This window comes from Pseudopodoces humilis, chromosome 1 (assembly GCF_049639895.1).
Source record: "Pseudopodoces humilis isolate 2021_Gansu_Grassland_sample_001 chromosome 1, ASM4963989v1, whole genome shotgun sequence".
In the NCBI taxonomy this organism is placed as follows: Eukaryota; Metazoa; Chordata; class Aves; order Passeriformes; family Paridae; genus Pseudopodoces; species Pseudopodoces humilis.
This window is the reverse complement of record NC_142200.1, coordinates 7,400,067-7,425,487: the sequence shown is the minus strand read 5'-3', so window position 1 is coordinate 7,425,487 and position 25,421 is coordinate 7,400,067. Positions and strand designations below refer to the sequence as shown.

The 25,421-nt window shown below is 44.2% G+C and overlaps 1 protein-coding gene across 2 annotated transcripts in view; it reads right to left on the bottom strand.

Annotated features, from left to right (window-relative positions):
- ST3GAL1 (ST3 beta-galactoside alpha-2,3-sialyltransferase 1) overlaps positions 1-25,421 on the bottom strand; it is a 77,288-nt gene that overhangs the window by 34,930 nt on the left and 16,937 nt on the right. Inside the window, exons 1-2 of one of the 2 annotated variants that reach the window (XM_088063570.1) lie at positions 19,533-19,617; positions 17,356-17,500 (exon numbers count right to left, since the gene is read on the bottom strand). The gene's annotated coding sequence lies outside the window, so the exon portion shown is untranslated. Of the gene's footprint in view, positions 1-17,355; positions 17,501-19,532; positions 19,618-25,421 lie in introns of those variants that run through there. The other variant, XM_005516895.3, reaches the window with a different exon arrangement.

The following is a 25,421-nucleotide window of genomic DNA, read 5'->3' as shown; positions in this document are numbered from 1 at the left end:
AAAACTCTAGGAAAATCCAGGAAAAATGTTTCTGTGCCCAAGTGAGCACCTCTGACTCTTTTTGCTGGGATTCCTGCCCTGAAGCAATACCAAGCAGTTGCTGGCACTGTGGGGTTGTTAACTGGAGATCAGCTGATGGGATCCTCGTTAAACCAACAGCGTTTCTCTCACAATCGATGGCTCCATCTGACACAGCACTGCATTAAACATTTATTCATTGGGCAGGCTGAGTTCACTCTGGGGAAGATTTAATGACACCACAGGGATTTTCTCATTCATTAACCTGGGATTTACATTTAGTCTTTATGGTGCTACAAAGGTGTTAAACTACCCACAATTAAATTCAGAAGTGTTTTAGCATCTGTGCATAGTCTGGACCTGGCACCCACTGCAAACCTTGCAAGAACAAAATAATACTTCCAAGTTTTTCATCTACTGTGCACACTATGATAGTTTTGGCAGCCACAGAAAGTTTACAAGAAGTCTATAAATGATACAATAAAATATATTAGAGATATAAGTAACACATTTGATAATTAATATACTATGTTACAAGCCAGAATGACAAAGCCATTAGGCAACCACTTTAAGTGATTGATCATTTATGTCCTCAATAGGTACTTGACCTATTTGGATCCAACTGCATGCACTGTGTGCTCCTGCTACCAGCCCAGGCATCCCCCAGCCTCCATGTGTGAGGTTCCCATTCCAGCTTTTGCCTTGCATCTGGAACAGAGGTGACAGTCAATGAAGAAATGAATGATTTAGGCTGCCTTTTTTCCAGAGGACTGCTAGATCTCAGGTTGTCTCACACCTGATGGATACAAGCAGCTGCCCAGAGCAGAGCACATGAATTTGGCCCTTCAGCACACCACTGGTGGAAGCTTTGCTCTGAGCTGTGTGAGGGCCTGGCTACAGAAAAAACACAGGGTTTTGGTGAAGAAGAAATATTGTCTACTTCTCTGGACTTTTTAAAGTGTTTTTAGAGAAACAAAGATTAGCATACATCAAAGTGGCACACAAAAAGCTTCCCATAATCCTGAATATGAAAATATGTCAAGAGCTGCATGCAAAATGGATTTGCATACATCAGAGCTACACATACAGCACTCAGCTGGGCATCCTGAACTGCATCAAAAATGGTAATACTGAGGTTTTGGATGCTGATAATTGAATGCTGGAGAAACACACACAGACATGCACACAACTATGGCATCTTTTCCACTTGCCTTACTTAGGTGGCTAAAACACAAACAGGGAGTCTGCTAAGGTAGCCAGCAATCATTGAATATTTAAGGGCTTCCTTGTTGTCCTGGGGTGACTTTATGATACTGGTATCCCCAATCGTCTGGTTTATGTTATATATTAAGTTCTGCACCTTTAAGACTGGCTTTGAGAGCAAGAGAGGGGGAAGAAGAAGCGCGCAGTTTGTGTTAAGGAAAAACATCACTCCCACACATCCCGCTCCTGGACTGTGGTGTCTGCAGCACGGACAGACAGCGGGACAGAGTTTCTCTCTGGATTTTAGTTAGTTTTAGCTAGCTGAGGCAGAGGAGTTCCCTAGACCTTTGTTTGTCTTTTTTTTCCCAATTTTCTTGGATCTGTGCAAGCCTGCTCTGGACTGAACACCCAGCTAAACCCCGGGAGCTCACGCCTGTGGCCCACCGGGGCCTGGGCCTCGGCACTTTCCAGCGCCGGAGGGACTGATAAGAACCTGAGCGAGCCGAGCTACACCACATGAAAAGGACTTTTCTTCCTAGACTTGCCATCCCATCGAACAGCAAGAGGTTTTATTATTTAATATTACTCAATTTCTGTTAAATAAACAGCTTTTTCCACTTCTCTCTAAGGAATTTTTTTCTTTTCCCGGACCAGTTAGTGGGGAGGGGCATTTCCCTGGGGAAATCCCCATTTGGAGTTTTCCTTCCTAATTTGCCCTAAACTAAGACACTTGTTCAAAGAGAAATTCAAAGTATCACTTAGCCATACAGAAATAATTAGCAGAGGAAGATTCAATTAATTGAGGACTTAAATTTTCAATTCTAAAATGGTATCATTTATTTTGTAAAAGGAGAAATTTTAACACAAGAAAGTGGTGACCAATTCAATATTGTTTTGGTCTTGCCTTCTGCAGTGCTGCCAGCATGCTACCTAGAAATCAAGCTGTAGCAGGCTAGATGCTGTGGAAACATCAGCCTGAATTTACCCTTTTACCTGTGACAAAGAGTGGCAGAGGGGAGGGAGATCTCTGTCCTTTGGGCTCCTGATTGTTGAGTCAGGATGGGGAAGCCCTGGCTGCTGACTTTTCCCCAGTAGTACTTTCCAGCATCTTCCCAGATAGTGACACATTAGAAAACCAACAACTTCTTGTGCTGCTTAAACAAAAGACAAACACCAGTCCAGCATGGGCTGGTTTGGTGCATGTCAGAAACTTCAGCTTCACCCTCAGTGTTACTGTCCTGAAATGACTGTAAGAGCCCTTTGTCAGCCCAAAACCCACAGTAGGGCAACATCTAAAGCGAAATTCTGTCCTTGGGTTCAAGATCACAGCTCCCATTCAAACACTGAGAACAGGATCCCACACTCACTGCAATATCCTTTCCCCACCTAAATCATCCCTCCATTTTCAGTGGGACAGGGAAGCTTCTCTTTGGGATTGCAAGGTTTTGTGCATATGAGTATTGTGATGAATGTGGGATCCTGCTCTCACTCAGATGAAAAATTGGTAACTTTTAAAATGGAGTTTATGAAAATGTCACCACTTGCTCTAGCAAAAAAAGCTCCTGGCAAGTTTAATGGGCACACTGTTAAAAACAATCCCCAGTGACCACAGGCAGCAGTGCCCTGGGGCTTTGGGTTTTCCCTTAAATGAGCCACCAATTTGTGTCCAAAAAAAAAGTGGCAGCTACAAGATTTTTATTTGTGTTTTGCTTTTATTAAGGAAAGGAAAAAGAAACTTTTAATTAAAATCTCTCTAAGATTTGCAAGGAAATGTAAACCACAAAACTCTGGGAAATGCGCTGTTCTGCTTGGCTTGGTTTAAAACAGGGTAATATGAGTTTTTAATCTTTTTCTACTACGCCTCTCTTGCTCAAAAATAAGAAGTGAATGCTGAAAAATAATGACTGCATCCAAAGGGAAGTCATTACAAACAGAACTTAGACATTCCCAGAGGAGAACTGACCTATGACTTCTTATGGAGGAGATGCATGGGCTGAAGGGCACCATTGTTTTTAATTTCCTCTAAAATGAGATGTGATTTCCCATCCCCAGAAGTGTTGTCACACTCAGCTACAGGGGGACGATCCAGTACTTGGCAATTGCTGGGGAGTTTCCATCCTTAAGAAAATGGAATGGATACCAGGGGTTCCTGTCCCTCACTGGATTGCTAGATCTTTGAAGTTTCCAAGTTTCCAGCTCCCAGCATCACTGCTGCCAAGACATTTCCAAACTTGCAGCTGATGGAAATTGTTCTCATTTTGCAGCCTCCTGTATTTCTTGCTTCTGAATTTCATTGCCCCTGCTCTGGTTTATGTGCATGGCAGATTTGGTGCATCTCTCATTCCCTCAGCGAGGAAAGTGCGAGAGTGAGGCTCACAGTGACAGCACACGGCATATGCAGGCAAAGTGATCCTCCCTGAGCTCTACAAATATCTGCAGTCATTTCTGCTCATGGAGCTACCAGCCAAGGACCAGACTGCTCACCCCTCAGAGCCACTCGGAGAGGGGCAGTTCCTGGCTGACACCCGAAACTGAGATGGTTTGGCTTTAATCCTGGACATTTGTTCATAGACTCGTGGGAGGCTCAGCTGGGTGAGGCACTGAGAGGTTTCCTCCCATGCGAAGGCAGTACCAACCAGTCACACATAACTAATAGATGACTTTGTAACTTCTTCCCCACAAACAACCAGTATAGGAAGTTCTCTTGCCTCTCTCGTTATCAGTACCAGATCATAAGACAGCAGCAAAAAATGTGCTTCCCCAAAATCTTAATTAATAGTCTTAAAGGACTGAAAGAAGAAACTGAAAGAAGCCTAGCCTTCAGATTAAACACTATGCTGCAATCCTCTTGGTCCTGAATACAAACCAAACTCATTGGCATCACCTCAGAGCATCCCTCTGCAGAGTCAATGAGCTGAAGCTGCACCCTGGCTTGCACAGCAGAATCACAGAACCACTCAGGTTGGAAAAGACCTCTGAGATCACAGAGCCCAACAGTTAACCCAGCACTGTCAAGCCATCATTAAACCATGTCCCCAGGTGCCACATCCATATGTTGTTTGAACATTTTCAGGGATGGTGATTTCCTTACTTCTCTAGGCAGCCTTTGTGGTGAAGAAGTTTTTCTTAATATCCAATCTAAACACGCCTCTAAACATGCCCTAGCAGAGCATGAGGCTGTTCCTTCTCATTCCATCTCTTGTTACTTGGGCAAAGAGACTGAACCCCACCAGGTTACTGCCTCCTTTCAGGGAGTTGCAGAGAAAGTCTCCCCTCAGCCTCCTTTTTTCTTGTCTAAATGAACCCAGAAGGGAATGTCCCCCTGATTTTAGATACAGGCAGCCTGGGAAATAAGCTCAACCTTATTTAAATGACTGTGCTGGGAAAGCCAGTGGAAGTCCTGGGATGGCATTGTCCAGGCAGTCATGGTGGGAGGAGCAGGTAGAGTGGGCAGACTGCACACAGACATCTGTACAGAGACAGCAGGAGTCACCTGCACTTCAAGGAGACTGATTTTGCTCTCAGGCACCTACCAAAGTGGCAAAAGTGTATTTCTGTAACTTCCCTTCCTTCATCCTCACCTTTTTACTCCAAGGTAATGGAAGAAACAGGAGAAGGTACTCGGAAAGAGGATTTGTCTGGATTAGCAGGGAGCAGGAAGGGTCTGGGAGCAGGTTTACTGACCTGCTGACAGGGCTTACTGCTGGAATTAACCTTTATATGGGTCATGCTGCTGCATGCAAGGAGGGTGGGAGGCACACAGGGATGTCCAAACTTCTGCTGGTCTGAAATAACCAACTTCTCTCTGAGACAAAACCCCTCTTCTATAGTAAAGGATAAAAAATGAGAGAGACACTGCCCTTCTTCCTCCCCATAGCTTTTATTAGAATCATGGAATGGTTTGGGTTCAAAAGGACCTTTAAAGCTCACCTAGTCCAACTCCACTGCAATAAGCAGGGACATCTTCAGCAAGATCAGCTTCCTCAGAGCTCCATCCAACCTAACCTCGAATGTTTCCAGGGATGGGGCATCTACAACCTCTCTCGACAACCTCTGCCAGCGTTTCACCACCCTCCTCATAAACATTTCTTCCTTATAACTAGTCTGAATCTAAACACCTTTAGTTTAAAACCATTACCCCTTGTCCCATTCCTGCAGGCCCTTGGATGGTTTTGGTGCCTTCTCCAACCCAAAAAAGTAGGGCTGGGTCTGCAATAGCATCCATGGGGTGAAGCACGATTTAATGCTCAACTTGTTCAACACAAGCAGAATGAAAACAGGATTAGCTTTCAGAAACAACTTTACAAAATCCACAGAGGTGAGCTGCACATTTGGTGGCCAAGCTCCCCAGCACTGTCACAGCAGACAGAGCAGATGAAGAAGTCTTTGAAGCCCCACCAGTGACACTGGGCAAGAATAAATCTCCTTTATGTCCAGATGCCTGTCAGCAACATTCCCCCTGTGCAAGATGGGGTTCCTGTGGGGGATACCTGTCCCAAGCCCAGACAATACAGCTCTGTGAAAGCACATGTTCTCCTGTCCCCAGGCTATCCCGTCCTGGTGTGCAAAGCCTTTGGTTTGGCAGGAGTTGCAGGTTACTTCAAGTTGGCCAGACATCCTTGGATGAGTGTAGAAATACCAAGCTAATTAAGAAATGAAATTAGAGCTGTCTTCCTGATTAGCAAGCAAATAAAGAAAATCCCTAATTGTGCTAGACAAAAATAATAATAATAAAAAAAAAGCCAGACTTTAAGTGACGAAATTCAGGTTGCATTTGTGGCTGTGCAATGACAAACAAGTAACAGCCAAAGCACTCACTGCTTCCATTTGAGGTACTCCACATGAGATGTTTGAGCTATGAGTTTCCAGAGATGCTAAGAATCCACACCTCACCATTTTCCACAACTTTTGCCACTCAATGCCCCCAGGAAGGCAGACCAGAATCCTTCAGGTTTGGTTTGCTACTCCTCAGACTGAATCACACAGCTCACCCCTGTTTTCAGCAACATCCAGCTTTGCTCTGACAGCATCTCTTGCCACATTCATGCACAGACATCACAACCCTCTCAGCTGACACAGGGCTTCCTTACTGTTTTCAAAGCTCTTTGGGAAGGTGTCAAAGAAATGGACTGATCACCTCTGTTTTTATTTCCTGACCCACTGAGGTTCACTTGCTGTGGGAGGAGAACCCCTTGGAGGCAAAGCTGGCACAAGACAAGTGGGTTATTCAACCCCCATGGCCACTGTTCATGACAAGCCCTTTCTTTAACCCCTCCAAAAATACCACCATACACAAGACATGCTGTTGCCAGCTCTGCTTTGTAGATGTGGAAGGGGTGAGTGAGCCTGCAAGCACCCATTTTATTCTCACCTTTGCAGAGCTTGAGGTAGAAATGTAATATCCATCCCTAGGTCCCAACTCTGCTCCTAACTCCACTTCTTCCCTTTGCCACAGCTGCTCAGCATTTTGAAGGTAAATCATTGGGAATTGGAAGCTGGTGCAGCAGCAGACACGATACACATTACTCTGCAGCCCCTTCACACCTCCAACCTGCAGCTTTTTCAGGGCTGTGTTTCAGCCTCTGAACACTTGATAGGCAGCCATCCCTGACAGGGGTAAAAATTAGTTTAAGATGGAGTTGGCTGCTGTTCCCATCACTCCTTGCCAAGTCTGATGCCTCCCTCAGCAGATTTCCTGGCATAGCTGGACTGGAGGAGAAGCACAGCTGTGCAAGGGCTACTGGTAAGGGCCATTTAGTTTTCAAATGCATGGGTAGATATCTTAGCACTAAGCAGGTAATGAGAGAGTCAAACCATAAAAATACATTCCAAGGCTTCCTTGGTCCAGTTCACATCCTCATGCACGTGCTTGTGGCAAGTGGAGCTGCATTCCATGCACTGTCATTGTATGGGAAGTGCTGAACCCCACGGGCACTGCTGGCAGTGCAAACCTGCAGGCACAGCTCTCACTCCTCAATCACAGCAATGGAGTTTGGGGATCCACCCCAGACCCTGGGTGCCCCCATCCCCAGCTGCACGGGACACTGAGCACCCCTGCCACTTCCAAGGGCTCTCATTTTGCAGTGGTTACAATGGCTCCTGCTGTAGATCTTTCCCATTCCCACACACCTTCACTGACACCAGCAGAGCTGCTGATTTAAATCACTGTCCCCTGCCCCCCACACAACGTTCTCCATATATACAAACTCCAGAGTTAAGGGGTTGCACAATGCTTTTTATAACTTTACCACCAACTCAGTTTTTAAGAGCCTTTTCTTCCACTGTTGTGGACAAGATTAGCCTCTGCAATTTGATTGTGCTGCTATGGCAGTAATAAGAAAAAAAAGTAATTTCTTTTTCTTAAAAAAGGAAAAAAAATCAATAATTGGCATTCCTGTGTAAGGTCTCTGACATTAATTATAAATAAATGTTAGACCTACTAAAATAAGAAAGTGAATTTATGGAGGCAGGCTGCGTGCTGCTGCTGAAGCCTGTGCGGCTGCTGCGATACAGATGCAAAATATAAAGTCTTGAGCACTGCAGTTTGTATTTTATTGCCTCAGAAAATAAATGTGTAAATAGCAATAAAATGCACAATTATTTAGCACAAAGCCAAAAGACTCTGCAGCATTTATAGGCTGATGGATGGCTTGCCTGCCTGCTCTAATTTTCCATAAAATAAGGAAGACAAGGATGGAGGAAAACAAACAATGGTTGCTGTCACCATGATTAGCTGCGAGGCGCCAGGTGAGAGCAGCCGGTCTCTGGAGAGGGGAACACTGAGCTGCTTCAGCTGCCTTTTGCTTCAGGAACTGAGGCCAGATTGCAGCTCTGCTTGGCAAGGGCAGCTGAGCAGGGAGGCTGTTCCCAGGGTCCGGGTGTGCCCCATCCCTGATGCCTCGGCAGAAGAATGGAGCAGGCGCTTGGGGTGGGGTGAGGGCTCAGTGCCTGCAGTGGGAGGAGGGGGCTTCAGGCAGCCCTGCCACGGATTGCTTTCTGGACAAGAAAAACAGACATCTGACCCTGATAATCCCAGAGGTCTTTTCCAACCTTAATGCCTCTATGATTCCATGAAAATCTTGGTGGTGCAGAAATCAGTGTCAGGGATGTCACCTATGACATGCTGAGGCAAGGAGAGCCTTAAAAAAAACTGGGTGGGGAAAGTGAAAGTCCTTCAATGTCATGTTAAAAAACAAGGAACAGGGGGCAGCATTTGAAACTCTTCATGGGATAAAGAAAGCTGCAGAGAGCTACCAGCTGGTTCCCTGGCAGCGATTCCGTGACCCACGGTGATGCCTGCGAAGGAGCCACAGGGCTCCATGCTGGGCCCTGGCAGCAGGAGCTGGTTCGCCTGGCACCAGTCACCACAGTTATCTGCTGCCTCCACCTGCATCTAGAAGACACCATGCTATTGTCACCCACCCTATTCAAGAGCATTTGAGTGTGACACGGGAACATATTACCAACTTGTTTCTTGTTTGTTTTCCTCTAGCTATGTACGGCCATACAAGTCCAAATTTCACATACTGCCTTTCCCTGGGTCAGAGTAAACACATGCAGCTATTCACATTTGCACAACCCCTTTTAAGCCACTGAGGTTGCAAAGACATGAATCTGGGTGCTTAGTGTGATATTAACAGCAGGCTGCTCGTGCAGAGAGAAGTAGTCCTACACAGGGTAATGTAAGTGTCCTTGTGATGGTGGAGCAGGTGAATGGAGATGTTTAAGCTGTTGGGTCACTGCCCATGAGCACCCAGGGTAAGAGCCAGGATGTGCAATTCCAGCCCATCTCTGAGACAGAAGCCTCAAGCTCACACTTTCAATGCACACTGGTAATTTTGGAGTTCAATTCTTCCCCTGAGAGATCACAGTGCAGAGACTCCCACCACTGGAAATGTGGGGAGTCACATAAGATAGCCACCCAAAGTAATGTGTCTGCTACTCACTGTGCTGGGTTGACCCTGGCTGGATGCCAGGTGCCCACCAAAGCCACTCTGTCACTCCCCTCCTAAGCTGGACAGGGGAGAAAAATATAATGAAAAACTTGTGGGCTGAAATAAGGGCAGGGAGAGATCACTCACTAGTTACCATCACAGGCAAAACAGACTGAGTTTGGGAAACAGAACAGGACAATGAGAAATAAAACCAAATCTTAAAACATCTTCCCCCCATTCCTCCCTTATTCTGAGGCTCAATTTCACTCCTGATTTCTCTTCCTACTACCCCACCAGCAGCAGGGAGACAGGGAATGTGGGCTGTGGTCACTACATCTTATCTCTGCTGCTCCCTCCTCCTCAGGGATCCAAACCTCCACAGGCTTCTCCAATGTGAGTCCTTCCCATGGACTGCAGTTCTGCATGAACTGCCCCAGCATGGGACCCTTCCACAGGGTACAATCCTCCAGGACCTCAGTGCCTGCAGAGATGCTGCTCTCACATGCTCCCTCCACTCTCCTCTGCCTGCTGCTCAGAACTTTTCCCCCCTTATACACATTATCCCAGAGGCACTACCAGCATTGCAGATGGACTTGGTCCATCTTAGAGCCAGTTGGCACTGGCTCAGCTGGACATAGGGGGAAGCATCCAGAAGCTTCTCACAGAAGCCACCTCTGTGGTCCCCCCACTGCCAAAAGCTTGCCAGGCAAACCCAACAGACCTGCATTCCCATTTACTGGGCTCCCAATGTAGACACTGTAATTCAGTGCCTAAGGAGAGACAGTGAGAATAACCCAGAGTGCAGGGGAAGGAGATACATCAGCTGACAAGAGATTTTTTTCACTGCTGGGCTTGTCAGTGTATTTTGAGCCTGCTCCAACTTCACGCAAAGCCAGCTGAGTCTTTCAAATGATTTCCACCAGCTGTTTTATCCAAAATCCTTCTTTAAAAACAATTAAGGATGAATTTTAGTACTGCTCCTATTTATAACAGTGGACATTGCATGCAGGACAGCTCCTATATTCAACAGAATCGGGACAAAACCCCCAAAATAACAGAACAGAGAAATGTTGTCTATCCACATCAAGTCCATTCACTTCAACGAGAACTCCAGAGCAGGTCCTGCAAGAAGGGTATTACTCTTGCTAGAGGGAGTGTCCTGTGAAGGACTCTTGATGTAACTTGTCAGACCTAGTTCAGATCACTAAGCCAACAGAAAAGTTTCAAGTAACGTGTTCAACACATGGAACATCTTTCATCAATTACCAAGCTACAATGTGGAATAAAAAGAATGCTAAAGACTGAGTTCTGCCTTCCCTCAAACATTTCTCTTTGTAAGAATAAAAAAATAATCAGTAATCATCAGTAAGACTGTCTACTTGGATTTGAAAGCAGATAATGACTAGTACATCCCTTTTTCACTTATTAATATAACTAAGCTTGTTGCATAATATCTGCTTATTTTTGGAAAGCAGCCCTTTCTACCTGTCCCAACAGCACATTACTGAGTTGGCAAGAAGAACGAGCTTTTGAGTGAATAAGACAATTTCTTCTGTTTGAACTCACTTGCCAAATATTTTGTCTTAAAAGTCTGGGTCACCCATTACATGAGTTTTTGAAGGAGAAAGCGCCCTTGACCAGCTTTGCCATAGCTTCCATTTAATTTGGCTGTGACACCTGCAGTTTATTTACCTCACAAATGATTATAAAGCAAATTTTGGCAGAGAAGACCCCTCTGCCAGATCACACACTCTCAAGAGTGCTGAGAAGACACATCTCCTTCCACCTATCTTTGCTTGGGACAACACCTGTTGCTCCAAATCCAGGGTTAGACGCACAGAAAATGGTCCATGATGGTTTTCATCCCATGCCTGTGATGCTTGTGCTCCATGGGGCTGAGCCCTGCAGAGGATGAGCACACCAGAATACTGGCTGGGATTGAGCCCTAGGAGATCTCATCCCTGCCCCACAAACAGATCTGCAACAGCTGAGGACTTGTGCAATGTTCTGATGGCTTCTCTGCACTGCTCTGTGCTGGCTCTTAATAACTGGATAGACTGGAGGTACAGTCTGAGTAGTCAGTCCTACTGTGGCTGTCACCCAGTGTTTATATTCCTTAGTTCAAGTCTCATAAAAAGCCCAGCTGCTGGTCTTGGAAAGATAAATCAGCATTTCAGTATTTACTCTTGCTTCCATGAGGTGCTATCAGTCATGTCCAAGATATTTTTTCTAGTGCTTCTCTTTAACTTATCACTGTACAAAACACAGTGCTGGGGGAGAGAACACCAGCCTGTATCTGAATGCAAGCAATTACAAGGTTTGAGAATCCTGGGTGTTGTGTTGGATCTGTACCTCTCAATGGAGTTCTCAGGGGTTTATGAAGACAACAAAGGCTTGGGATGCCTTAGCCCTCTTGTGCTCATAAGCTGATAGAAAGGAGAAGACCAAAGGTGTGAACCTTTCTGACTCTGCTTGGTCTAATTTTGTCCTAGCAAGAGATAGTCAACACTGCACAAATACAGTAGAATAACGACTAAGGCACTAATTGGCACTTTAAATGGCTCCTAATGTCCCTCCACAGCCCTGTAATGTGTTGTCATCACTACAAGCCAGGCACCAGATGCCTTTATTTTTAATTGCACTGAAGAATTACTGGTCTCAGGGAAGGCTCTGCCCAAAGGCAGGACTGATCACAGCCCCTCCCCAGGCAAGTGCTGCTCCGAGATGTCATTTTCCCTTGCACTGAAAAATGCTCCTAGTCCAAAAATTCATGGCATGGATTCAAATGTCTCCTAGAAGCTCTTTCAACCACAGCCACAAATATGGTTTCACTCTTCAAATGCTGCATTGGCAGAAAAATCAAAGCTTTGCCACTGCTCGGCCATTCTAGTTTGGAAACAAATTTTTTATCCAAGATTTCTCCAGTCAACCGAATTCTCACTAGTCATCAATCACAGCAGCCTCAGATGAAGCTGATACTCTAAATTTGTCCACAGCAAAGTAACCCCTTGATTTTGGTGCTCTTGTGCCTTTTCCTCAAAGGTAAATTTCTTCACATGAATCATTACACAGAACCTCTCTGTCTTCCAGCTTGCTATTGAACCATGCAGGAGGCGACATTTAAATGCAAGAAGGTAAAACAACAGTATTGACTGTCCTTTGTCTGGGTTTATTTAATTCTCTAAAGCAAACAGTTTGTGTGAATTGCATTCCTGGTAATAAAATCGTCTTGCACATTTGCTTATAGAGGGTCACCAGGGAGAGCAAATGCACCTGTACTCAGCAATAAATGTTTGATTGTGTGTTGCACAGCAATTATTCAAAATGAGAGAGACTATTGGATCCAAGACTGCTGCCCTTTAGGACTCAGCCTGTCAAGTTGCATAGCTCTGTACTTATTATCCAAGTGGATTTCATCTCCACAAACTTATTACTAGGTGATATTCCAGTCTTTCAGTCCAAGTTGCACCAAGCTTGAAAAACATTTGACTACCAGACTGCCTTTTCTTTGCTATAAAAGGCATTGCTTTTTTGTTATTATCATTTTTTATCAATATCCCATAGCATATGAAAGGAGGAAAATTTAAAATGCATGGCTGATTTATTCCAAGAGGACAGAGAAAGGCAGAAATTTCAATTGAATCATACCTAAAATTGCTTCATTCCTGGCTTTAAAAATGCCATAGCTTTAGCCATGAAGAGGAAGTTATAATACTGGCATATATTTATTTTCTCTTTTTTTTTGTACTTCAGAAATTTATCATGAATGTGATATTTTTCTGTCTTCTTAAATTAAACAAGGAGCCATTAATTTATTTTACAAATACATCCTTCTATCGATACTTTCTTGACATTTATTACTTATCTAGCCTTGCACTTGATGTACTTTCACGTATTGCTCAGCAAAGAGAAATGTAGCAAAATTCCACAGAGCTTTAAGTGTTTGCAGAGATGTGAACCAGCTTCTCCTTAAAGTAAGATTTAATCAACACAGTGACACCCCAACCCTGACCAGATGATCAGCCACCATGGCTTTGAGGAATATCTTGGGATGTCTGAGCTTACACACAATTACAGATCACTTAATCACCAAATTTAATCATTATAATAACTAGGCATTGCACCCTGTTTAATGCAGAAGGATGTGAGCCTTCCAGCTCCTGCTGCCAGATCGGAACTGAACACAGGAATGGAGGTAAAGAATCAGCAAAGTCAACAAACTATATCCATAATTATAGAAGGAAAGCTAAACTCAGTTTGCCAAATCCTTAAGAAATCCAGTTTTTTGTACCAGTCGAAAACCCAAGCCTACATGATTCTTTCAACAACCTATTTCTTCAGAAGACCAACCTATTATTTTGGATTTGACCAGGCTTGAGAGATAAAGCTCAGGGTCCTGGCACAGTAGGTGTTCAATTGATGCTTAGTAAGCACTTTCTGCTCAGATAAACCCTGCTCTGCAGAAGGGATGAGGGGGTAAAGGAAAAGCTTGATTAAGTGACTTTTTGAAGGTCAAAAAACAGAATAAAAACTTGTCAGTCATCTCAGCCACTGTACTACACTGCCTCTTGCATCAGCTTTGTAGGTCCAAGAAAACAGTTACCCTACAGTTAATACACTTTTTGAAGCACCCCCTATTTACTGTAAGCTAAGCAAAGTCACTTTCTGGGATAGATTCTATTAAGAAGATTTTTCCCTATTTTCCTCCAACTTCAAAGTGCCACATGAGTCTCCTTGTTAGAGCCTAGTGACATCCACACGTCACCGAGCTGGAGAACAGCTGCAGCAGCAATGCATCTATAAACATTAAAAAGCCCAGAAACATGAAGGCTTGCAAGAAATAATGGAGGGGTGTAGAAAATTGACTGGATGACACAGTAGGCCACATCTATTTCTAAATTCTACAAACCCTCTGTGTTAAAAATAGGATGAGAAGTTTGGTTTTCTTTTCTTTTAAACCAGTGGGGATTTTGGCTAACATTTTATATTCAAAAAGTGAGAAAGTTTTAATAAGGGCCAGCAGGAAACCAACTCCAGAGAGTGATGGGGAAGTAAAATCCTTTCTTTACATACATGAGACTTAAAAAAAAAAAAAAAAAAAAAGGTAAAAGTAGAACTGAATGATGGTTACATTTTCATCTTCAGAGCTGCTGTTAGCTGCAATAAATCCCTTTTGTAAAATTGGTATCTTAAGCTGCAAATTCTTATCAAGAGTGTTATTATCACCCATTATGGGACTGTGAACAAGGATTCTCACTGTATTTTAATGGCTGCTGGCCATATCCATCAAAAAGGGGACTCTAACAGACATACAGTTATCATTGTTGAAATTTTAATGGCTATATGGCATTCCCATTCATTATTCAAGTGACATTCAGATGCAGTTTCAGTCAAAGCTGCCTCTTCATAAATATTATTAGCTACAAATGTGCCTTTAATAAAATACTACACTGTGCAAAAATAAAGCATTGTACTGATAATCAAAGGAAAATGAATGGAAGGAACTAAAATCCACAGCAATACAGTCTAACTCCTTAGTCAGTCAAAAACCTCCTTGATTTTAATGGTCAGTTCCTCAGAACCAGCACAGGAATGTGGGATCAGGCCCACTGGGCACACACAAAAAAACACCTTCTCCAAACTCTTGTGGCTTCCATGCAGACTATTACCTGATTATTTGAGTCACATCGGGTCTATCTGTGGTCATTCTGACCACAGCTCAACAATACTTCTGCAAATGCAATATACATGGTCCTCTGGACATCTTTACATTCACTATCCAACTGCTTGGACTGCACACCTTGGAAATCCCTCTGTAAACGAGTGTTGGATATGGTTCAGTGCCATTAAGGCTCTGCTTTTCTTGTGGGTGTTCATGTTTTTTTTTTATTAACTTGTGTGTTGAGGTATCTTAAGTTAGGCACTCAGAACTGAAACACCCTAAATCTAACCAGGTTGCACATGCTGGCCCCAGACTCAAGCCAGGAAGTATCTATTTATTTTCTCTAAATTAATACCAGTTCAGCAAGACACTTATGCACACATCTAACTTTGTAACCACACGGTCATTCCCCACTCCCTTAAATAGTGCAGATGCCCTGCTGAATCAGTTTTGTAAAAATCCAGTAGCAGTCAGTAGTAAATACTGTGACTGTGACTGCAGCCAGGAGGCTGGAGCACGCTGCTGGGATCTGAAACAGCGTCCTCACTAATGCCACTGGGATGCCCCCACTTCCCTGCATCCCACTGGACTCCAGGGCCCACAGCCACACACCCTCCTCCTCCTCTCTCTGTCTGGGAATGAGATGTAGTTCTGCATAGAAGGTAGCTATTTCCCAAGATATATCTTGGGTTTCCCTGCCCTGCTTTTCTAACTGTGCATTTGAGATGAAAATACTGTCAGCAGCAAGGCTGGCTGGCTGAAGCAGGAGAGACAGGAGCAGAAGTGGTTTATTGGCCAGGGCAGAAGGCTTTTCTTCTGCAGCAACTTTGCATGAGTTGGATTTATTTCTACCAGGATGAAAGAACAGACCACTTCAGTGGAGCTGGGAACCTGCCCCCACTAAGACAGACAGAACATGCAGAAGATGAAGGCAAAACCAGTTCCTGCTAAACCTGGTCAGCTCAGATGGAACTCTGGACTCTGCTCTGGGAAAGAGTCAGAGAGACAACAACAAGAAGATGCCTCGGTGCAAACTTGTGCATCAAACACCTTCTGGTCAGTAGCTCTCTTCCCACACTGGCACCTAAACTCTACAGAGACTTTGTCTTAAAAGTAAAAAATAAAAACCTAAAGCAGCAGTAGCAGTGGTAATGTTCCCTGGTGTGATGTCCGTGCACACTGCACCTTGGAAGAGTGAGCATTTGCCCTATACCTCATGGCTGCATACAGCAGGCACCCAAAAATCACTCATTTCTCTCTCTGCCTGTGCTTCCTTGGAGTTCCCACATTGTATGTCTTGTGCTCAACATACATGGACAAGATGGGCTGCAGAAAGTTTTGTTGAGAAAACTCAACATCCTCCCTTCCCACCACCGGGGGCCCTGGTCAAGGTTACACCTGAAGGATTAATAATCTGTGACCTGAAAGAAGACAGGTCACAGCTTGTTACTTTTTTTGAAGAGGAGGAAGAACTTGGGAAGTACTTTTGGGTGAAGTTGATCCTTCGAGTTGAAGGATCTGGAGTACAAAACAGGCATTGTCCTTGTGGCCTGAGTAAGGCCTTCAAACAGCTGTGACCTCATGCACACGTGGAGGATCTGGCCTTGACTGATGTACAATACATAAATGATCTTAATGGCTCAAGGAAAAGACCAAAACAATCACGAAACATCAGCCAATTTAACAGCTTTAGGGGAAGGACCATCAGCATCAAGGATGATGTGCCTGGGGGGGATGCTCAAGGACAGAATACAGTTTTATTGGAGTAAATCTGGATTAATCCAACCATTTTTGATGCATACTCATCCCAAAGAAGCACACCAGCTTTTCTACAAATCAACAATGATTTTTATTTTTCCCCCTGCACTTTGGGTGTAGGTGATCCACCATTTGATCCTGAAGGTTCCATTTCATAAAGTTTCAATGGGAAATCATTATCCCTCCAGCCTGGGTGGAATCTGTCACTGTTGTTGTTTTAAAAGGTGACCATAAAAAGACATCTCACCCAGGCTGCAAAAACCAGCATTTTAATTGTGAAACTCTTACTGTTATGCAGGATTATTTCCATGGAGCCAGAGGGAAGAAGCACCCTCTTCACTGCTGCTCCTCACTTAGTGTTAAAACATTTTCCAAATCATACATCTATAAGCAAGGTAATTTCACAGTGCCTTTGCTAGATTTAAAAATGAAAATTAAAGCATTATTAGGGGGTAAGGGTCAGGCATATACCCAGCCAACTATTTGGCAATGACTCCACCTGGAAAAAAGAGATTCCAAAATAAATTTTTTAATGAGAAGGATGGCAAAAAGCCAAGCAGAAGTTGCAGGGGACACCTCATTAAAGAAATTGATAAGTCCAAGTCAGGTCAATCTGTTTAAGTAACTCAATGGCTTCAGTCAGATTGGAATAGATCTGTTTAATTTGCCTTCAGAAAAGCAGCAGCACAGTGGGAGCGGAGGAGGAGACCATGCAGGGAGCCATAAGTGTTCCGTAAAAGTTGGTAATTTTGCAGGAAGTTGCATCTGCGGTTTACTCACTTGGAAGAGAGAGATCTCACACGAAATGAGCTGAAGGAGTTGTGCAGGGAGAGCAGCCACACTCAGCACAGTGTGACAGGGCTGCAGGACCTCCCCTGCTCAGCCACAGCCTGCATGGGGCACAGGACCCACCAAAAGAGCCAATCTGGAAAACACAAAACATGACATTTAAGGCATGAGCTGGAGCCTGGCTTATTCTTACAGCTTTGCAGCACTGAGAGGGTTTCAGCAGGGATGAGGAGCTGACTTTCTATCGGAACAAAGAGCTCAAAATATGGTTCTCGTTTTGAAACTCAAGCTCAGGGGCCCCGAAAGGGAAAATGAATTCTTGCAGTTCACAAGAAGTGTGCTGTGAACGAAGCAGCGCTGTCTGGTCTCTGTCAGGATGTCTGCCCTGCTCCTGCCCGTGTGCTGACCGGAGAGACATGGCTCACTTCAGGATTTCCGTGATGCTGAGAGCAGCACAGCCTCAGCATGCCACACACCCTGGCTGGGAACTGCCCCAGCCAAACAGCATCTCACTAATGATGAGTGAGATATATAAATATATATATATATATATGTATCTCACTCTACATGAGTGCTGTTTCCAGGGCACAGCACCAGCTGCAAGCAGCAAACTAGCTACGCTCAGGCACCGTGTTTGCAGGTACCTGGGTGACCTCACTGGTGTGACTTCAGGGCTTATTTCATCACTGAGCAGAAGAATAATGTCTTTAAGTAATTGCATGGCTTGATAATAGGTAAATAAGAACTTTGCCTCAAAAAAAAAAATTAAAATAAACCCAGTGCTGCTTTTATTGGGCAGATCTCAGCAGCAAGGCCATGGGAGGTTTTGTCATGCTTGGAATTAATCTGCCTTTTAGAGATGATGTATAAAAAATTATCATAATGATTAAGAGGCAAACACAGCGCAAATGGAGTCCCTGTCACCCAGTCTGCAAGCAAGTATTAAACTTTATAATGTATGACTGTACACAGTAATGAATAAGTACACTTCTCAGAAGCTTTTGTTCCTTGCAGCTTATTCTGAGTGGTTTGGTGCAGCCCCAAAATATTAAATACCCTTCAGGAACCATGAGGTTTTGAATTCTTTGAACAGACCTTCTGGTCTCAGCGCTGGGAATCACACCTCAATGCTTATCTTGCTAATAGGAAAGTCAGGAAAAAAAATTAAAACATGAAGGGAGAGATTCCCACATTGCTACTCAACCTGAAAAGGAGGCATTTCAGTGAAACACCACTAAGATGACCATGACAACATCATTAATCTTATCAACACAGCAATAACGCACAAGACCTGCAGCATCAAAGTGAAACCCATTTATCTGGAACTGAGCAGATTATATTTTAGCCTGGAAAAAGGTATTACATCCCAATTGAAGGTTCTCCTGACTTTCCAAAAGGGGACATGTTAGGCACACACTTCACCAAGGATGTGGGGATCCCAGGGGTCCCAGCCATTTTATGCTGCACCAACATCACCTGCACTACTTGTGATCAACAATCAGAGTGGTTTGGGGTGGAAGGACACTTAAAGATCATCCCATTCCAGCCCCCTGCTGCAAGCAGGGACACTTTCCACTAGACCAGGCTGTTCTAAGCTTCATTCAGCCTAGCCTTGAACACTCACCAAGGCACAAGGACCCTCTGGCAATGCACCACACACACAAATGGTTCCCCTTTGGGAGGAAAGGAGCTACACAGGCTGGAGAGATGAAGATTGTAGCCAGGAGTTTGGATGGATGATTACTACAGACCATTAAGCTGTTCTCCTCTGGCTGGATTTATTGTTGACTCAACAAAGAAACACAAAGGGGGCTGGGTACCTGCCAGGGCTGTGCGTAGCAGCTGAACAAAATTTATTTTAAAAAAGGAAAAGACAGTGTAAAATCGGAAGGAAGCCACAGAAACTTGTTTTCTCTTGCACCTGCAAAATCAAAGTTAACTTCCCTCTCAATGGGAAATCTGCAAGCGCAGAAGCCAGAAGCTTGTGAGAAATACACCCCCTCCTTGCCACCATGAAGACTGTCAGTAGATGTTTAAAAATCCCATCTCCATCACACACTTCACTTCCCAAAGTTGAACACATTTTGATTCACCTTCTCCTAGCAACTCACAGTTCCTTTTCTAGGGGGTATGACTGACAAAGCAATGAGAAGGGGAAAAAAGCAAACCTGACAAATGCCCACGTCCCCAAGGCAGCCAGCTCCGAGCAGGTGGACGCCGCGGGAATCGCTGGCGTCTTGGGAGCGGCGAGAGATGGATGATCTGGATCTGCAGAGAGCTTAGGTTTGTCAAATGACTTTTGCAGGCTTTGTGCCAGAACGAAGCAGAATGAAACAGAGATAATCCGCTGAAAAAATGCCCCATACAGCAGGGGAACAGCCAGATGCTTCCTGTGCACGATATTTCAGGGTAGCATAAGATACGGATCGGGACAGAGGTTCAGCAAGGTCATCAGCAGCAGGTCAGAGGGGAAAAAGTTAAAAAAAACCTAGAATACAACAAAGCAAAAGCAGAACTACAGGGTAAGTACTTTGTGCTGGGAAGTTGTGACTCCCTGAGGCCTGGCACTGAAAAAGGGCAGCCAGAGCACCAGAAAAGCACCTCAGAGCAAAGCTGCACATGGGTGGATGGGAATTTGGGGGTTTCTGCAAAGTCAAATATTCATAAAAGGTTCAGCAAAAACCTTGCAAATAAGGAAAGCATCATTCCAAAACAGACTTAGTACTCCCCAACCTGAAATGCAACTTTTGATTTAAAAGCTTCCCGAGTTAAAAATAAATTAATAAATAAAATAATAAACACGCTAAAATGGCATACAGTGGCCATACTTTGTTTTTTCTGGAAGCATCTGAAAGTCTAAGGATCATCCATACCAGTCATGTTAGACCTCAAAAGAACATCCCACAACTTAGTTTCATTTATTTTTAATGCACTTCCTTAAGTATCCAAAACTAGGTAATTAAGAAAATTGTGCCTCTAGCAGACATCTGGGCTTTCTGTGGTCAGATTTTCCAGCTATATCATGTGCTATTTAGAAACATCTTTCCTTGTCTTCAAGTATTTTGGTGTCTTAGGGGATTTTAGATCACATAATAACTAAGGCTATAGCTGCCCAGCTAGTGACAAATAATCAGAATATTATGAACTGAACACACAGAGAGACAGAGAGCAGAGTGTTGAGAGCCAGAGGTGTGATGCAGAATTACAACACAAAATCTTCTGAAAATGAATCATGTTTTCACATCCCTCAGCTGCATTTGGAAAGCATTGCTTCTTTTACTTCTCTATGACTGACCAGTATTTTTTGCTTTATTCTTTTACATGCTTAGCTGTTAACAGAGAACAGAAATAATGTTTCTTTACTGAACAAATTTCACTTCTGCATCCCCTCATCCCTTCCTGACAAAAGCCACCTAAAAGGACACTTTTGCAGTGACAGTGAACATGCATAAGAGCAATGGGCTATCAAATTAAAGACAAATGTGTTATAATTATATCAACACTGACTTGCATGCACAGCAGAGCTGTCCTGCTGAAAAAGGAGCCAATGAATCCCCTGCTACAAATCATCAGAAAAGTGCATTTGAGCAGTGTGAGCAAAGGGAAATTGCCACTGAAATTACAACTGTTCAGATGGTTGTACAGGAGAAATTCCATCCTCAGGTTATCACCAGCAGCTGGTGCTCCAAAAGACCAGCAGAATGTTATGAAAGGCCCTTTCAGGCAGGAAGAGGCATTTCCTCCTTAACCCTATGGAGGCAGCAATACAGCCCAGACATGAGACACAGCACCTGGTGTATCAGAAACCCTGCTCTTCTGGTTTACTCAAAACTCACAAGTTTCAGGGTCAACTAGACTTTGATGAAGCATCATCGCTCCACTGGAACTTGAATGTTGCTATTCTTTCATTTGAGAAAAAAAAAGAACACCCAAACACTTGCCCTGTGCAGAGGGCTCACAGCATCCTTTCAATCAGAGGACAAGGCAAAGTAATAAATACTTGAGGAAGATGTTTCCTCATGTGGAAAAAACCACTTTGAAAAGGGTTCAGTCACTGGATGTGTGGGCACTTGGGATCGGGTCAGTCTGGACCATCTATCCATGACTGTGTACAGGTGTAGGCAGCAGGAAGGCACCAACCAGTTTTCAGCTGAGCCATGGATCTGAGCACAACTGAGTATTTGGGTATTGACTCTGTTTCATGCATTAGGTTTTATGGAAAACAGTCTGGGTCCTCAGTTCTGCAGCACACATCTCAGTCAACAAGGCCAGTGACTTGGTTTTTTTTTTCTTCCTACAGAAAGAAGAACAGATCCTGTTCATTTTGGACCATAACAAAGCTTCTCCATCTCTTCCACATTTGTCTAAAAGGAACACCTATGTGTTAGATAGATAACATACACATATATATATATATATATGTTTTTTGTTGGTTTGGGTTTTTTTAATGACATAAAAAAAGCAAGGCAGCATGCCCCTCACTGACTTTAATTAAAGTGCAGACAACTCAGTGGTGTCTGGGCTCTGGAAGTCTCCCATCAGGTAGATGGGCACTACCTTGGTGCTTCAGCTCTCCACAGAGGAAGGTAACCACAGACCCAGCATTAGCTCCCTCATTTAGACACCCCAGCCTCTGCCCTCTGGCACTTGCATCCCCAGCTAAGATGTTAATAGGATCTCACTCCCAGCTGTGCTGGGGCAGGACCCATCTGATCTCACGTCACACCTCAACGCCAGAGCAAGACATCAAGGCTTCTTGAACTGTCAGCATGGAGGAAGTCCCACCTCCAGAGCCTATTTTTCCAATGTCTCCTCTAAATGATATAAATTACATATTAAAGTACTATTTCTCGTTGTGACCCATAAAAGGAGGACAGACTACCGGGTCTAACAACAGCACATGCTCTGCAGATGCTTGTACTCTGTCAAATGTACCCAACACTGATCTGCACTCTAAGGAAGTTCTAACACAGGAAAACTCTCCTTGTTCCAAAAGGAACATGAACAGCTTCCACCTTGCACCATGCCTGTTCTCCATGCACTCACTGCCTTTCATTTCATAAGAAGAGCAGTTTTGTCCTGATTGAGAGAATCTAGAGTATTCTTAAAAGAAAACCAAGTCCCTCCAGGACTTGTTTCTGCAAAATTGTTTTTACATTACAGGGTCACAGCAGGGTATTATTCCCAATATTGATTCTGCCAGTGGCTCTGTCAGCCAGCAGTAAGGAGAAGGGGCAGATGGAGTGGGAGTCTTGTCCATGAGAGCCACATATGTCCTAACCCTGGAGCAAGATGGAGAAACCAGGCCCTACCATCAGTGCTGAAAGGCAGGGCTTGTCGCCAAACATGAGCACGGTTTTTCTTCGTATTTTAGTCATCCCACATGTTTTTGCTCTCCACTTTGCTTCTTAAGGAAATGAGTCCCAGAAGCCAGGTGTTTTTCCTAGCTGTTTGTTTTCTTGGCTTCTCTGACCACTGGCTCCAATTGACAGCTTTCTCTTGTGCCTTTCTCTCCTCACCCCCAACCCCGGACACCCGGGAGGACAGTGCTCTGAGCCGCCTTGCCTGAAAAGCTGCAGAAATGAAGAATAAAGACTTGTCTGGGGACAAAATGTACTAAAGCTGCAATGTTCAGGAAGCCCTGAAAACCTAAAAACACCTTCCTTGGCACGGGTGCAGTTGCACATTTCAACCCCCATTCCCAGCACTGGGAGCAAGAGGAGACAGAGATAAAACACTGTCAGGCTTCATCCTGCCAAAGAAGAGTTCCATGGTGGCAGCTCCCTCCACTCTCCATCACTGCATGTCTAGTACAGTAGGAGAACATCTCTGGTCACCAGGGTCACTGCGAATGTACAGCACCTCAGGTCATGGAGCTGCCTGGGCAGCAGAAACTCCTCGGGCCACCAAGGCTTTCTGCTTAAAAGGATGACACTTTTGCAGATACTTTGGGCCTGGCAGCTCTCCCAGCTCCCATCCCATGGGGCACTGCTGTGCACCTGGGCTGATTCACTCCTGCATCAATGCACCCTTCTCTGCTCCAGGGTCATCCTGGCTGGATCTCAGCTCTGCTCTCACAGCAGGCGGGCGGCAGCATCCCACTTGGATAGTGCCTCAAACCATGTCCCACATCTTTGTCACAGTGACTGCAAATCCTGCTGAGGAACATCAGCACGCTGTCAACCACATACTGTCATCTGGGACCATGTCTGCTAGGTATCAGGAGCTACTAATCACAGAATGGCTTGGGGTGGAAGGGACCTTTGAGATATTCTTGTTCCAAGCCCGTGCCATGGGCAGGAACACCTTCCATTAGAGTGGGTTAGTCATAGCCCCAGCCAACCTGGCCTTGAACTCTTCCAGGAATGTGACATCCACAGCTTCTCTGGGCAGCCTGTTCCAGTGTTCCATCACCCTCACAGTAAATGAGCCATTCATTTTCCCATGCAAGCCATTTAAATAGCTTGCAAAACCTAAAACCATTTAGTTAAAATTCCATCTAAAGCTGCCTCTGTTTTTCTTTCCTGTACATCACAAGGCAAGACAAGTGCTCTATTTCTCTTGTTGCAGATTGGGACCTCACAGTGTAGACCTTGCTGGTTTTTATTATTCCCACACGCAGCAAAGCTCCTCTTCCCATTGTTACCCTCTGACACACTGTCACTGCAAGGGTAAAAAGGAAGAAGGTGGCAATGACACAAAACACAAGGTTTTAACCTGAAGTTTATTCCTCTTTGGCTGTCTGAGGCTGCTTGAAGCATGAATCCAATCTGCTGTTTAAAGTAGGAATTACCCAAGTGACTCACCTCTTGCTGAGTGAGAGACCACAGGCTTGCTCATCATGTGCCAGTGCTCAGGGCATGCCACTTGTCCCTGCTTACAGCAAGAACCTGATTCCTGCAATTTATTCCTGGGTCTGCTGTGGATTGTGTGCCTTTGGGGAAATTGCAATAAAAACTGGAAAACTTGACAATTTTAAACTGATGCTTACATTCACACAGCCTCTTCCTGTACAGATTGTTTAAGCTCCAATGCTGAAGCTGAGATTTCAAACTTGTGCTTATACTGTAAGTCTCATTCACATAGTCATTAGCAGCATTAAATCAGGGGAGAATCTGCTGTGAAACTTAATCATCTGGTACCTTGAAAAAGTGCTGGCATGGCTGTTTGATGCTGTGATAGAAGCTGGTACTCCAAACCAGGAGAGAGCAGAGCTTTTCAAGCTCTGCTCATTACTGCTTTGCAATGACACAAGAAACAGCAAGGGCTTTAATCTCTAAATAATTTTTCATTCAGGGATTTGGGAACAATCTAGAGGATATAGAAATTGTTTTGTTTTGTTTTCTCCGTTAAATGCTTCATTAGAGTGCTGCTCATTTAATAACAAGCTTGGGGAGAAAAAAAAAGGAAATAAGTGATGTGTTTTTATGAAAAACTAAAACTCTGACACATCTTTGCTCTTGTGATACAAACAAGCTTGCTTGAGTTGCAGGAGACTTGGCTTTGCATAAGAATATCTCACAGAACAAGTGGGAAAAACCATTTTAAAACACAAGGGAAAAATTAAGAGGGAAAACACAATATAAGATGGCCAGATGAGCAGTTAAAGACTCCAACACCTTGATCTCAGCACATCAAATAGAATGCATCTACTTACATGCAGCCTGTGCCCTCTTCCTAAAAATACACTGCCTCCTTGGTGCAGATATTTGATTTCAGATCAAAGCATTCTCAAAGGTTGTTTGCTTTCTGGTTTTTTTTTTTTTCTTTCAGCCACTTCCAGTCACTTCCTTGAGTAACCCTCACTGCTCCAAACACTCCTCGATACACTGAAAACAGGGCAGCACTTTAGATTGAAGTTTCAGGGTTGTGCATCACCATGACTGACCAGACTTCAGCAAAAAAGACTGTGTAATGAAAATTTCAGGAAGAGGGAGATTAATTTTGGTGTGATACCAAAAACCAGTCTTCATTTTGGAGTAATTAAGTCCAGCAGCTACAAGCCTGGCAACACAAACAGGGCTGCTGCAGGTACTCTGCAGCACTGCAAGCTGTAA